General features: G+C 39.1%; 1 protein-coding gene across 2 annotated transcripts in view; it reads right to left on the bottom strand.

Moving 5' to 3' along the window:
* The window catches only part of ASB15 (ankyrin repeat and SOCS box containing 15), a 59,482-nt gene that overhangs the window by 36,395 nt on the left and 7,034 nt on the right, over positions 1-16,053 (bottom strand). Inside the window, exons 3-4 of one of the 2 annotated variants that reach the window (XM_045495482.1) lie at positions 9,285-9,385; positions 3,250-3,273 (exon numbers count right to left, since the gene is read on the bottom strand). The gene's annotated coding sequence lies outside the window, so the exon portion shown is untranslated. The remainder of the gene's footprint in view (positions 1-3,249; positions 3,274-9,284; positions 9,386-16,053) is intronic. The other variant, XM_045495483.1, reaches the window with a different exon arrangement.

Raw genomic sequence — 16,053 nt, 5'->3', positions numbered from 1 at the left:
GCCTGGAGCCTGCTTCAGGTTCTGTGTCTCCCTCTCTCTCTGTCCCTCCTCTGCTCTCTCTCTTTATCCCTCTCTGTCTCAAAAATAAATAAACATTAAAAAGTTTTTTTTAATATTAAAATCAAATTGAGTTTTGAGGTTTGTTAACATGTTCCTATGCAGCGTGGAATGTTTGGGTAATTTCCCATCCTAGACCATTCAGTTCCAGCGTAAGCAGATACTTTTGAGGGGACTTTGGGTGAGATATAGTAGTGAACCAACTCACAGGCTATGGAGCATCTTATAAAGTCAGAAATGGTAGGAGAAGTAGATGAATATGAGATTCTCACTAAGGCTGTATTTGGCAAATATTTTATTGAGCATATACCATTCTCCAGGCCACTAATGACTTACCAGGTCCTTCTCCTTAAGGAATTTATTTTTGATGTTGTTGAAGTAAATATTAAGTAAGTGAGAAAATAAATTGTAGTAAGCTTTGTGAAGAAAATAACCATGACAATAGTTGGTAACAACTATGTCACATATGAATCCCCGTAAGTGATGGATCAGTTTGGCGACTTAATTGCAGTGCTTCCTAAATTAGGATTTAGGGAATAAGGAGGAGTTTCCCTTCCTGTTTCAAAACAAAATTGTGTCTTTAACCACTTAACAAGATTAAACGGTTTATTTTTCACTAAATTTAATTTTAAAAAATGCATCTCTAAGAGAGGGACTTGGTTCACAATTCAAGTACAATAGATTATTTGAGTTCTTTGTTGAGATAATTATAGCCCAGCAATTGAAAAACACAAGGAAATGCTAACCCATTCCTATACCCATTTATTCCTTCACTGGGACCACACTATTTGGATCATCACAGCTGCACAGAATGGTGTGATATTTGGGAGGCTAAGTCATCACTCCTCATTTTTCTTTTTAATATCCTTTAGGTGAATTTGTTTGTTTGTTTGTTTGAGTGAGTGAGTGAGAGAGAAAGTGTGAGCAGGGGAGGGGCAGTGGGAGCGAGGGTGAGAGAATCCCAAGCAGGCTCTACGCTCAACACCAAGCCCAATGGGGGCTCAATCTCACGACCTGAGCCAAATCAAGAGTCAGATGCTTAACCAGCTGAGCCACCCAGTTGCCCCAGGTGACTTTTTAAATCATCTAGTCAAGATGGGATTGTGACTGGGCATACACTAAGATTAGCTTCTTTGGGGAAGAATTGACAAGTTTAAAATATTTAATCTCCCCATGCAGGAATACAGTATGTTTCAATTGATTCAAAATATTTCTTTTAAACTTGATAAAGCACTATAGTTTTTTTTAAGTCTTGATTATTTCTTAAATATCCCTTAGTATTTTGTAATTTTTATTTCTTTGTGAATAGATTTGTTTTTCCTCATTGTATTTGAAAGGGTTATTTCTGGCACATAGAAAGCTAACCCTCTTGTATTTTTATTTTAGCTGCCTTTCAGAATACTTATATTTGTCCTGATAATTTTAGGCTAATTTTCTTGCATTCTTTATTTTTTGTACACAGTGCTAGCATGCTGAGTGATTGAAAACCTTATGAAAAATAATAGATTAGCTTGTTAGGGAAGAAAAAAGAGTGAGATTCCAGTATGAAACATTTAGAACAAGTAATTAGTATGTAAACACTAACTTTAAGAATGATTCCCATACAGCAGTGGTTCTCAGGCTTGGCTCCCACTGGAATCACTTGCAGAGCTTTAGAAAATACCCATGGCTGTGCCCTTCCCCTAGATACTCTGATGTAATTCCTGAACATGGGGAAAGAAAGACTGTGCAGGTGATTTTAACAGGTCACCATATTTATGGAACCATATTTATGGATGATCTAAAATAAGAAATTCATTGTCAAACAAAGATCTATTTCTTTCCTTCCCAATTCTTAACTTTGTGCTCTTACATATCCAACTCTTGATTTTAAGGAAATATCTTTTTTAAAAACACGTACTCATATTCTTAGTCTCGAAATCATTGATTCCCTTATTCAACAAGTACTTTCTGAGCAGTGTTATGTTCTTCCAGACATGCTGTTCAAGATATAGGACTAGATAAAACATATTATCCTCTAACATATAGGTTATCTGTTATCTGTAGGGTTAACATGTAGGATTTTTATCGGTTTGAGTATTGGCTTGAATTGGATGTTGGGTTTGTGAGAGAGGAGACCAGGATGGAACCTAAGCAGCTGGAAGGATATAGAGTTACCATTAACTAAGATGGAAAAGGTTCCAGAAGGGGCAGGTTTAAAAAGGAGGAATAGGAGCTCAGTTTGGATCATGTAAAACTTGAAATACCTATTAAAGTCCAAGAGGAAAAGTTAAGTAGGCAGGTAAGTATACGTCCATGTATGTGGGGGAGGGGGCAGGGGGGGAGGGAAGACTGAGCTGCAGAAATAAATTAGTGATATTTAAAGCCATGAGGCTAGATGAGCTCACCAAATGAATACCAGTAGATATAAAAATAAATACATTCAAGGGATGAGTCCTGGGGTTAACCGAAGCTTCAAGGTAGAATGCAAGCCAAGGGAAGAAAAATATTTGCAGCAGGAGGGAGTGACTGACCAACTGTATCAAATTCTGCTGCTAGGTCAAGTAAGATAAGAACTAAAAATTGACCATTGGACTTAGCAACCTTTAGGTTTGTTTTCTATTCCAAAATCATCTCAGTAACCATCTAGGCTTCCTTTCTGTGATTTCCCATCTCTCTTCCCCTCTGCCTTGCTTCTCAGTATGAGGAAGAGAGACAGTGTTCTTACGTTTGGGAGATTGTAGGAGGCATACATAGCTCCCTAAATCTGGGAATGTGACTTCCTTTTCCTATACTTTTTCTCTCTGAAAAATCCCTCTCAGCTCATTTTGTTAGACTTATATTATGAATTAGAGACACGGATTTATAAAAACCAGTTCTTTGAAAGTTTATACTAGCAACTGCTTGAGAATAAAACCATGTCATAAATAGACATTTAAGTAGAAATTTACAATTCTACTAATTCCTTAGAAAATCACCCAACACAGGATGAGCAAGTGGGTGAGGTGGAGGGCAGGACCCAAGCATGATGAACACTGCAGGTGAGGACTTCTGGAACCATTTGGAATTTCGCTGCAATTCAACGCCATCTCACCTCCAGCGTCTCCTCAGAGTCCACTCCCCATGGCCTGAGAGCTGAAGGGGCTAAGACTTTTTTTTTTTTTTTTTTTTTTTTTAAGGGCTAAGACATTTTGAAATGAGTCAGTCTCTTACCTCTCTGGCTCTTCCCTGTGTCAGCTGGAATATTAAAATGAGGTCTGGAATTAGACAAGCTGTTTCCCATTTAAGAATCTATAACACTATCATTTTACGTTCTATAGCTTGAACGTTCCTTACGTTTAAGGTTTCGGATTCTGCTAAGATACTTCTGTGTGTGACGTTGGCCAGTCCTTCACCTTCTATCTGACTTAGATTTTATTTATTTTTTTATTTTATTTTATTTTTTTAAAATTTTTTTTAACGTTTATTTATTTTTGAGACAGAGCATGAACGGGGGAGGGGCAGAGAGAGAAGGAGACAGAATCGGAAGTATGCTCCAGGCTCTGAGCCATCAGCACAGAGCCTGACGCGGGGCTCGAACTCACAGACCGCGAGATCGTGACCTGGGCTGAAGTCGGATGCTTAACCGACTGAGCCACCCAGGCGCCCCTATCTGACTTAGATTTTAAAACAGGCTAATAAGTTAACCCTTAAATAAGATTTGCACTGGTTTATTTCACCATCCTACACTACCGTTACCGACCAACCCAAATGCAATGTGTTTCCTTTGAATAGTACTGCATTCATTTATTCACTAGGCATGGATTTATTAGCTATGTGCCAGGTACAGTGATCATATCCAACAAGGCAGTTCTTACTCTCAATTGATGGAGGAGATGAAGAGATGGCCAAAAGAAGGTGATATTTAGTTTTCAGGAGGGGAGAAAGAAAGTGCCACAGAGAAAATAAAGGCTGGAGCTGAGGATGAGAAGGATTTTTGTTTGTTTGTTTGTTTTTTGGGTAATCTAAAAAAAGACAGGCATCCCAGGCAGAGAAAATGCACAAAACTCTGAAGGAAAATGGCATAGTGGGAGGAAGGATGAACACTTCCCTTAGTTGGTCATAGAATGCACTGAGGAGCCAGCAGTAAATGAGCTGGAGATTTTTGGCAGGAGTCAGACTATGGAGAACACAAGGTAAATTATGTTGTTGTTTTTTTTAATTAAAAAAAACTTTTTAAAAGTTTATTTATTTTGAGACACAGAGAGGAGACAGAGAGAGCCCCAAGCAGGCTCCGTGCTGTCAGATCTCATGAACTGTGAGATCATGAATGGAGCTGAAATCCAGATCCAGTTGCTTAACCAGCTGAGCCACCCTGGCGCCCCGGTAAATTATGGTTTTATTTTATTTCTTCCTCTAGGGCAGTGGAGTTAACAAAGGACTTACTCCCTGCCTTTAACTGGGGTGTGTGGTATTATTCACCAGAATCTCCAAGGCTGTGTGTATAGACTGAACGTTTGAACATGGCCTCCTTTGGATACTGTAATACAGCCCACCTTTCATCTCACGTATCCTCCCTTCCGAAAAGCCATGCCTTCAAATGCTGTGGAATGAGTTTGTCCAAGTGTCCCAAGTCTGAGAACCATTGCGAGAGGCAAGAAGCAGCCACGGGAGCATTTTAGGCAGCAAAAAGTCACAATCTGATTCAATGATTTCTCTTCCCTCTTCTCGTTTTGCAGATATTTTACCATTAAAACTGAGATGTAGATTTTGTTCCAAATTTAGTAGGAGGTGTGCTGTTCACGAATGGGTGTGGAGGAACAGCAGTGCCCAGTCCCCTTAAGTAGCAGGTCATCCTCATAATGTGATATAAACACTTCAACTGAAGGACTTCTCAGAAACCTATGTTTTGGGTAGTGAAGTTCACAAATTCCTTAGAATGAGAAAAATGAAAATAAGAGGAAGATAGAAATAACGAAAATACAGCCTTGGGACTCAAGTTGGGCAGAATCCTCCTCCCCTGGCTTGCAGCTCACGTGTCTGGAGAGTAACTTTTTATAACCACACAGTTGGATGATCAAGTCCTGCCTCTGCTCTCACTATCACAAGCAGGGGTGGTCAAACGGTAAAGTGAGGCTGTTATGTGGTAAATTACTTATTGATGCCATTCTGGTTGTGAATTCAATGAGTCAGGAAGTTCATAGCCGCTCACAGCTCTCCTGAAGCTTTCTACCATCTAGGGAGAGTCATTTCCTTGGAGCAGTGTTTAAGTACATTGTGGAACACGGATGCTCTGAGACAGAAGTAACACCTCCTCCTCCACCAAGAGCTGAAGGAAGCCTGTGGGGGGACAAACACCACCTGGCTATCGATTGAGTTACTGGTAAATAAAGGCCATCTCTAAACGGAGATCAGTTCCACCAAAACAAGCCGAAGCTGAGCCTGCATTGAAAGACAGCACCATCTAGTGGGAGGAGAGTCACACAGGAATGGAGGCCTATTGCTATGCTTTCCAATTCTGTATTTTGAACGCTTTCCTAAGACTTAGGGGTGGATTGTGAATACAGCAGTTTCTTTTCATAACCGGCTTAACCAGGTAGTCTCCAACGGAGCCTCAACACTGTGTTTTGCAGTGGTTTGCCGCCTAATAATTATAATGATGTCCCATGTTTACTGAAATCTTGTTATAGCAAAGCATTATACTAAGTCCTTTCTCCAGGATTTCTGTGTACAGTTGTGCAGGTGCACCTTGCAGAGGGCTGCTTGTATGAAGGCAGCAAGGGACTGAAAATGTCTTCATCTCCACTCATTGATCTGAGTGCCCAGGCAAAAGGTTGTGGAGAGGTCTGGAGAGAGGGTTAAAATTTTCTAAATTGCATAAAGGTGCTGTATAATGCAATCCTGGTTAATGTATGTGCATTAATTCACATTTAATCCTCACATCATTCCTGCAAAGTAGGTGTTATGTTATCATGGTCCTTTCTCAAGGAGGAAGTAAGCCTTAGGAAGGGTGAAATAGATTGCCCAAGTTTGCACAACTAGTAAGGGGCAGAGCTAGGATTTTAACCCAGACAGACTTGCCCCTAGGCTGGAAGACCTCACAAAAGTGCGTGCATGTATGCGTGTGTGTGTGTGTGTGTGTGTGTGTGTGTGTGTGTGTGTGTCACACGCGCATGCGTGTATGCACAGGTCCTTACAGGTCGGATCACTGTCTCCACACCCATCCTGGAGCAAGAAATGTAGAGCAGTGTGTTCTCACTACAGACTAGCTCCTGCACAGAGGCAAGCTCAGAGCTGCCCAGTGCCTGGCAAGTTTTCCTGAATGATTGCTGTGCTCCATGATTCAAGCAACTGAACGAGCAGCTAAACAAAAAACGCATCGAACGCTGTGTTAAGAGAACCCAGGGTTGCCACGCAGCTCAAGACTTCACCTGCTACCTTCGCTTAACTTGTGTGCTCTCTGAAAGGGCTACGCACATTCTTCCCTCTGTGTCTTAGTACCCTGTTGCCTATTTCAAGTGCCCTTTGTTGCATTCCCATCTTTGCTTGTATAAGTTTTGCCCCTTTAAAACTCGGCTTTAATCTTCCTTCTCTGCCTCTATGAAGCTTTATTTAAGCGGGTCAGAGTCCATCTCATTTTCTTCCTTATTTTCCAGTTATATATATTTTTTGTTTGCCTTGTACTATAATTCTATATGTACGTTTCTTACATCAGGTTTTTATCTGTAACCTCTGAGGACACAGGGTGTAACACGTAGGATTTGCTCATAGCAAGTGTGCAACAAATGGGAATTGAATTAAAAGCCCCGGGGGGCCTAAAGAACATCAAATCTTCAGCTTCACCATACTGTTCTCACTTAAACTAAATGTCTAAGTAGGCATTTCCTGACACAGGGAACGACAAGCTGGGAGTCTTAAGGCAAATCCACAATGCATTCTACAACGTAATAGATTGTTTTTCCTCAAGACCTAATGAATAATTTAATTAGTGTGATTTGCCATAATTAACTCAGCTCCCAGGAGCTGAACAAGTTATAACTTTGCAAATCCCTTGGTAGAGGCAGGTGACAAACTAGTTCAGAGTTAATTTTTAACTTTCACTTTGGCTATGATTATCTATTAGGCCCTCAGGCTAAAGTTAAACAAAAAGTAAGTAGAAGCAAAGAAGTAGAAAAGCCATTCGGAATATTTCTGAGAATATTTATAGAGAATTTATTTTGCATGAAAGTGCATTGGCAATAACAAAACACTTCAGATTATATAGCTATTATAATCTCTGCAGTGAGTCTATAGCAATGTAGAAATTTAACAATATCCTTTTAAAAAATAAAGTTAAGATACTTCTTCTTTAATTCTAACTAACAAGATTTTTTTACCTAAGATTTTTTTCCCAATTAAGCTTTGAAATTATTAAGGAAAACATGTTACAATGGAACCAACGTATTCAAATATAATTGGCAAAATAAATATGACCCACATTTTTGTATATTGGATGACACTATTAATACTGTTTCTTGTTTCTTACCTTTGCATGTAAAATATCTTGTATGTAAATTGTGTTATCACAGATTTGTATTAAGAAAAACAAAACTGGATAGGAAATGGGAGAAATAAGACTTCATAAAGTTTACTGATGGCAATGGCCCAGTTGCCTGAATATCTACAAGAGGGAGGTTGGACCATAGGATGGAAAGAAAATTCTAACGATGCACACACAGGCTTCACTGAGAAAGGGAAGGGTGAGGCATTGAATGAAATTTCTGTAGTTCAAAGCAAACTCTCTTGAGCTCTAATATTAAAAGGGCTTATACCAAAGATGGCCAAGGTCCCTATGAGGCAGATAAATATAAAGACTGGTGATAACTGTGTCAGGAAAACTAAAACCTCAAATTAACTGAACTTACGTGCAGGAATGAATGACTGAATGAATGAATGAGAACTAAAAATATAGAGATAACTTTTTGTTGTTGTTTAATGTTTATTTTTGAGAGAGAGACAGAGTGTGAGCGGGGGAGGAGCACAGAGAGAAGGAGACACAGAATCCAAAACAGGCTCCAGGCTCTGAGCTGTCAGCACAGAGCCCGATGCGATGCGGGGCTCAAACTCACAAGTTGTGAGATCATGACCTGAGCTGAAGTCGGACACTGAACAGACTGAGCCACCCAGGCGCCTTACCAAAGAAAATCTTTTTTTTTTTTTTTTCAACGTTTATTTATTTTTTTGGGACAGAGAGAGACAGAGCATGAACAGGGGAGGGGCAGAGAGAGAGGGAGACACAGAATGGGAAACAGGCTCCAGGCTCTGAGCCATCAGCCCAGAGCCCGACGCGGGGCTCGAACTCCCGGACCGTGAGATCGTGACCTGGCTGAAGTCGGATGCTTAACCGACTGCGCCACCCAGGCGCCCCACCAAAGAAAATCTTAATAAAAGCTTGATGTGTTTAACTGTATTGTTCAAGAAGTTCCATGTGTTTATTAACATTGAGTTAATTTCTATGAGCATCAGATTTGGGGGTTTTCAAAAGCTGGGAAGAAGAACATTATTGCAGAAAGAATTATAGGTGACTTACAATGATAAATAGAATATGATAAAATTGCATGAATTAAAATGGATCTGAATAAAAAAGTGGAGCTAAAATAAAAGTGTATATCATTGTGATGGGTCTGCCTGTATTAAATGAACAAAATATTGGGCCTTAAGTTTTCTACAAGCTGTGAAGGGAAACCAGGTCATTTCTGGAATTATTTGATGTAAAACATAGTGCTTGGTTCTAGAAGGGTGACAGTGCTTCTCAGTATCAAAATAATAGTGAAACACATCTCCGGAAATAACATAGAACACAAATGTTCATGCTTTTATCAAAATATAAAATTATCTCAAAATGCTAGATAAATGGGGAAAATCCAACGATGGAATTTAATAAGGATATATTAAAGCCATACATTGAAGTTCAAAATATTAGTCACAGAGGTCTGAACATGACTATTTTATCAATGTTTTCCTAGCAGGAAACTAACAGGAACTGTTAAAAAATTGGTAACCAAGAAAATTACATAATATCACAAATATAAAGTCAACCAGTGAATAAAAAAAATATAAGCCTTTCTAAATATATGAAGACCACATAAAAAAATAAAGCTTACTGTATAGGAAAAGATATTTTTAAAAACTACAAAAATCAGAGCAAATATATGTGTTGTATCATTACATGTAAATGAGCCTAACTTGTCGGTTAAGGAAAAGGATCAATTTCACACATTCATTCTTACCTTTATCTCCATCCACATTTTTCTCCCATTTGTGTCATGAAAGAGCCCAAGGGAGGTGGGAGTTAATGGAGTAGGATGTGAATCCAACAAAGTCTTCAAGACTGAAATATAAAAATATAAAATAAAATAAAATAAATAAAATAAAATAAAATAAAATAAAATAAAATAAAATAAAATAGTACTGTGAAGGATGATGAAACTGGAAACACTTAAACATGGTACAAACTGCCCGTTACTGGATAAGACATGACTCCATTCTTCAAGAAAAAAATATTATTTGCTACAAGATCTTTTGAACAAAATACAGCAGGTTAAGGAATTAACTGCCTAGCTTTAAGAATGAATTGCTAGTGGGGCGCCTGGGTGGCTCAGTCGGTTAAGCGTCCAACTTTGGCTCAGGTCATGATCTCACAGTTCGTGGGTTTCAGCCCTGCATCAGGCTCTGTGCTGACAGCTCAGAGCCTGGAGCCTCCTTCGGATTCTGTGTCTCCCTCTCTCTCTCTGCCCCTCCCCCGCTCACTGTCTGTCTCTCTCTCAAAAATAAGTAAACATTAAAAAAATTTTTTTAAAAAGAATGAACTTCTAGAGTAAATAAAGATCACTAAAAAAACAAATAAAAATTCAATAGTGCAGCCTCAGGCCATTTAGGTTCAAAGATGAAAATATCCATGTGAAGAACAGAGAATAGCTTATGCATAACCTCCTGAACACATCTTCAGAGAGCTGTTGAATGTTTTCCTTCAGTGATCTTTAAGTCTGAAATATTGAAGCTAAAACCAGAATATTGATGGTAAAAAAGAAAGAGAACATTTTATGATTTTCAAATCCAAGCTTCTTCCATCACTTATAATTCTGATGACTCCCTCAGTGCTTTCACAATCTATCAATTGATTCATGTGTACTTGTTAGGTATGCCTACTTTCTATGACTAGCTCTGTAGAAAGTGCTGTGGGAAAATATAAGAAGTAAAAATCATGTTTTCTGCTCTCAAAATTAGCAAAAAGGAAGCAGAAACAAAACTATTTCTAAATTTAGTGGTGTACTGGTAATGTTTTAGTTTGCTCATTTTTTTTTTGAAGTATAATTGACAAAATTGGATATATTTAAAGAGTACAATGTGATGATTTGGTATATGTACATTTTGTGAAATGATTACTGCAGTCAAGTTAATTAATACAGCTATTGCCCATCACCTCACATAGTTACCTTTATTTATTTTTGGTGAGAAGGCCCTATACAAAGGGCAAATAAACACATGGAAAGATGTTCAACATCAATAAGCCATTGGGGAAATGGAAATTATAGGCACCATGAGACATCACCATACACCAGTCAGAATAACTAAAATTAGAAACAAAAAATAGTGACAACACTAAATGCTGGCAAGGATGTGGAACACTGGATCATTCCTGCATTGCTGGTACAAACGTAAAATGATACAGCCATTCTGGAAAACAGTTTGATAGTTTCTTAAAAACTTACACGTGAAATTACAATAGACCCAGCAATTGCACTCCTGGGTGGTTATACCAGAGAAATGAAAACTTATATTAACTCAAAAATCTGACCGTAACTGTTCACAGCAGCTTTGTAATAGCCCCAAAGTGAAAACAACAGGTGAGTGGTTAAACAAAGTGGACATTCATACCATGGAACATTACTCAGCAATAAAAAGGAATGAACTGTTGATACATCTAACAGTCTAGTTGCAACTCCAGAGAATTATCCTGAGTGAAAACAGTGAATCCCAAATGGTTACATACTATACGATTTCATTTATAGAACATTCTTGAGATGGAGAACAGGCTGGTATTGCCAGGGATGAAGGGGAGTGAATGAGAGGGAAGTGGAGTAGCTATAAAATGGCAACATGAGGGATGCCTGGGTGGCTCAGCTGGTTAAAAGCCCCACTCTTGATCTCGGCTCAGGTCATGATCTCACAGTTTATGAGTTTGAGTCCCGAGTTGGGGTCTATGCTGACAGTGTGGAGCCTGCTTGGAACTCTCTGTCCCTTTCTCTTTGCCCCTACCCCACTTGTGTTCTGTCTCTCTCTCTCTCTCAAAATAAATACACTTAAAAAAAAAATGGCAACATGAGAGATCCTTATGGTAAGGAAATATTCAGTACCCTGACTACATAAACGTCAATATCCTGACCAAAATCAAAGACAATTTAATTCTAAATAAAAGTCAAAACTGCCAAAGCTTTCTGTGTGCAGGTGTGATAAACTACTCCCAATCTCATCTGACTCCCACTAAGCACAGCACATATTCATCTGCTGTGTAGTTGGAGGCTTTCGAATATTCTTGTTTTAATAGGATTTTTTTCATGTATATTTATTTTGAGAAAGAGAGTGTGCACTGGGGAAGACAGAGGCGGGGGCAGGGGGTGGGGGGTGGTGACAGAGAATCCCCAGCAGGCTCTACAACCTCAGCACGGAGCTCCACATGGGGCCTGATCTCATGAACTGTGAGATTATGACTTGAGCCAAAATCAGGAATTGAATGCTTAACTGACTAAGCCACCCAGGCGTCCCATTACTAGGACATTTTAAAGATTTTTATTTACTACTTAAAAATATAAATCAAGCAAATACCATTTCAACTTGTATTGAACTGAGTGCCCTGGAATACAGTCTTGAACAGCCAGGGGTTCGTGAACCACCCGTCAGGAAATGACGACCTAATTCAACCATTGTGAGCTTCACAGATGGAGATATTGGCCAAGATCCAGAGAAGCTGAAGCACCTGCCTGAACTTCCCATAAAGCTGGGAAATGGCAAAGACTATTCTTGCCTAGAGTCCTTTCCAGTTCATAATGATTTGGAAGAAAAGACCACAGGGGAGAGATACACCCATGAGAAAAAGGAATATACAAATGCTAGTGTGTATGGGAAATGGGGAGGGCTAAAAATGTAAAGATATTTAAACCCAGTTGACTCTTCCAAATTAAGAATAGGGAGGGAGAAATTACTCGGTATCTCCCTTGCATTGTGTCTCTTGCAGAACTAATATCTGCTCAGACCTTAATCTGTCAAGGTGGGTGGGATCAAGCCTTGGAGTAGAGGTGAGCATGTCTACCTGCTGGAGTTAAGTGAGGACATAGGAGGTCAGTTTCTTACTATATTCAGCTTCCCTTGCTCATGCCTAGAATCTCCCAGAAATAAAGGACAGTCCAGAAGGCATTACATGATCGCTGACTAGTGCAGTATGCCAACAGTAGCCCCTATAGCTCTCTTGGAAGGCACAGTCTGAGATTTGTGAGCGTGGTGAGGTGGTCTGAAGAAAAGCACTACTGCCCACGACAACGGCAGTAGTTACCAGTTTTCTGTATTGTTGACAAGGATTTAATCCTATCTCCTCAGAATGCAGTTTTTCTTAGACAAAAACATAACAGCAATCATTATTTGCTTCTAATTTCGAATTGTCCAAGTTACCCACAGTAAGACATTTCCATCACACTCCTATTCTCTTCTGCATCCTCTTTCTTGTAATTAAACAGAGAAATCAATTATATTTAATGTGCTTGCCTATCAGTTTTTTCGAGAGTCTCCCCACCATGTCCTCTCCAACCATCACAGCTACACTGTGCTTTTAGGTTATGATGTGAATTCCATTTAGCTTCCCTTTTCCACCTTGTTCACTGGCCCCGAGTTACTGTGGGTGTGCTGGTTCCATTTCTTGTTCATCTGGATTTTTAGTAATACACTTGATCTTAGCCAAAAGGCCGAGAAGCGATGGATTTTTAGTAATAGTATCCACCTTTCTTCAACCTGTTCCTTTAACCTGCTACCTTCGTTCCCCTAGGCGCTAACAGCGACATATTGACTATCCTCCTCCCTTCCTTCCTTCCTTCCTTTCTTCCTTCCTTCCTTCCTTCCTTCCTTCCTTCCTTCCTTCCTTTTACTGCCCCTTAAGTCAATCTCATACATTCTCCAACTATTAAAAATGCATACAATAGCACTCTAATATCATATAAAGCCATATAATCAAGACTTTCTTATCCTGCTATTTACCGTTTTCAGTAATGACTTTTTAAGTGGCTGATTGGCTCTTTGGGGTCCTAACCATTCCTGGACCCGATTTTTTTTTTCTTGCTGTCTGTATCTGAGGTATTTTAGACCAAATTCCTTTATGTTGTACTGCTTATTATGTTTCTTACAAAGTGAAATTTCCAGAAAATCTTTAAGAAAAAAATTTCTGCATTCCCTCAATGGTATAAGGTTGCCAGGACTGCCATTTACATGTGTCTCTTTATCACCACCTGCTGGAGAACTCATTGCATGGCTTATGAAGTCATCTTAACTGGCCTACTATGGAAAACAAAGAGGCAGTTTGGGATATTTTCTAATACCTCTGACATTACAGAATTACGTTGTACTGGAGAGAGGCAAGTTGCTTGAATGAATGAGAAGATCCCTGAGACTATTTTTCACTACATTTTATATTACATATTATAAATTGCATAATATTATATATTGCAAATAATGGAGTTCTTGGGAATTAAAGCTAAGTGGACCATGAAGTTTTGATTAAAAGTGTCCGCCATTATTTACTCAGCTTTTCAAACCATATGGATTCACATGCAGGACCCTAACAGAATATTTATTTATTTATTTATTTATTTTTTTTTTTTCAACGTTTATTTATTTTTGGGACAGAGAGAGACAGAGCATGAACGGGGGAGGGGCAGAGAGAGAGGGAGACACAGAATCGGAAACAGGCTCCAGGCTCTGAGCCATCAGCCCAGAGCCCGACGCGGGGCTCGAACTCACGGACCGTGAGATCGTGACCTGGCTGAAGTCGGACGCTTAACCGACTGCGCCACCCAGGCGCCCACCTAACAGAATATTTAAAGCAAGTTCTGAAATTTGTAAACTAAAAGACATTTCTAAAAATTCTACTATGATATCTTTATAATAACTTCTATAGTTTTAATCAGAATTTTTGGAGGCCCCTCCCAATTCTGTGTCATTACTTTAGTTGTTCATGTCCATTTCCCTCCTGTCAGTCCCTTCTGTAAGCATCTCTTTACATTTATTCTTTCATTACGTTCTTTTATTTATTTATTTTTAAAGTTTATTTGTTTATTTTGAGAGAGAGAGAGAGCATGCACACATGTGAGCAGGGAAGGGGCAGAGAGTGGGAGAGAGAGAGTCCCAAGTAGACTCCACACTGTCAGTGCAGAGCCTGATGCACGGCTTGATCTCACAAATTGTGAGATCATGACCTGAGCCAAAATCAAGAGTCAGAAGCTTAACGAATTGAGCCACCCAGGTGCCCCTATTTTTAGTTTTTTGAAAAATCTCCATACTATTCTCCAGAGTGGCTGCACCAGTTTGCATTCCCACCGGCAGTGCAAGAGGGTTCACTTACTCTGCATCCTTGCCAACCCCTGTTGTTTCTTGTGTTGTTAATTTTAGCCATCCTGAGAGGTGTGAGGTATAGCATCTCATCATGGTTTTGATTTGTATTTCCCTGATGATGAGTGATGTTGAGCATCCTTTCATATGTCTGTTAGCCAAATGGATGTCTTCTTTGGAAATGTGTCTATTCACCCCTTCTGCCCATTTCTTAACTGGGTTATTTGTTTTTTGGGCATTGAGTTTGATAAATCTTTATAGATTTTAGACATTAACCCTTTATCAGATATGTCATTTGCAAATATCTTATCTTTTTCCATAGGCTGCCTTTTTGTTTCATTGATTGTTTCCTTTGCTGAGCAGAAGCTTTTTATCTTGATGAGGTCCCTATAGTTTATTTTTGCTTTTGTTTCCCTTGCCTCCAGCGATGTGTCTAGTAAGAAGTTGCTCTGGCTGAGGTCAAAGACGTTGCTGCCTGTGTTCTGCTCTAGGATTTTGATGGTTTCCTGTCTCACAATTAGGTCTTTCATCCATTTTGAATTTACTTTAGAGTATGGTGAAAGAAGGTGGTCCAGTTTCATTCTTCTGCATGCTGTTGTCTAGTTTTCCCAACCCATTTGTTGAAAAGACTTTTTCTTTTGGACGTTCTTTCCTGCTTTGTTGAAGATTAGTTGACCATATAGGTGCATGTCCATTTCTGGGTTTTCTATTCTCTCCCATTGATCCATGTGTCTGTTCTTGTGCCAGTGCCATACTGTCTTGATGACTACAGCTTTGTAACATAGCTTGAAATCTGGAATCATGATGCCTCCAGTTTTGTTTTCTTTTTCAAGGTTGCTTTGGCTATTTGGGGTCTTTTGTGGTTCCATACAAATTTTAGGATTCTTTGTTCTAGCTCTGAAAAATGCTGATGGTATTTGGGTAGGGACTGCATTAAATGTGTACATTGCTTTAGGTAGTAGAGACATTTTAACAATGCTTGTTCTTCTAATCCTTGAGCATGAAATGATTTTCCATTTCTTTGTGTCCTCTTCAGTTTCTTTCATTAAGTGTCCTATAGTTTTCAGAGTACAGATACTTGGCCTCTTTAGTTAGGTTTATTTCTAGGTATCTAGAAATAAATTGTATGTGCAATTGCAAATGGGATCAATTCCTTGATTTTTTTTTTTCTGCTGCTTCTTTGTTGGTGTATAAAATTGCAACCAATTTCTACACATTGATTTTACATCCTGCAACTTTGCTGAATTCATGTATCAGTTCTGGCTTTTGTGTGTGTGTGTGTGTGTGAAGTCTTTCAGGTTTCCAACATAGAATATTATGCCATCTGCAAATAGAGAAAATTTTACTTCTTCCTGGCCAATTTGTATGCCCTTTATTTCTTTTTGTTATCTGATTGCTGAGGCTAAG

The sequence above is a fragment of the Leopardus geoffroyi genome, chromosome A2 (assembly GCF_018350155.1).
Source record: "Leopardus geoffroyi isolate Oge1 chromosome A2, O.geoffroyi_Oge1_pat1.0, whole genome shotgun sequence".
NCBI classification, from domain to species: Eukaryota; Metazoa; Chordata; class Mammalia; order Carnivora; family Felidae; genus Leopardus; species Leopardus geoffroyi.
The sequence above is the reverse complement of the archived record's forward strand: the minus strand, read 5'-3'. Positions and strand labels throughout refer to the sequence as shown.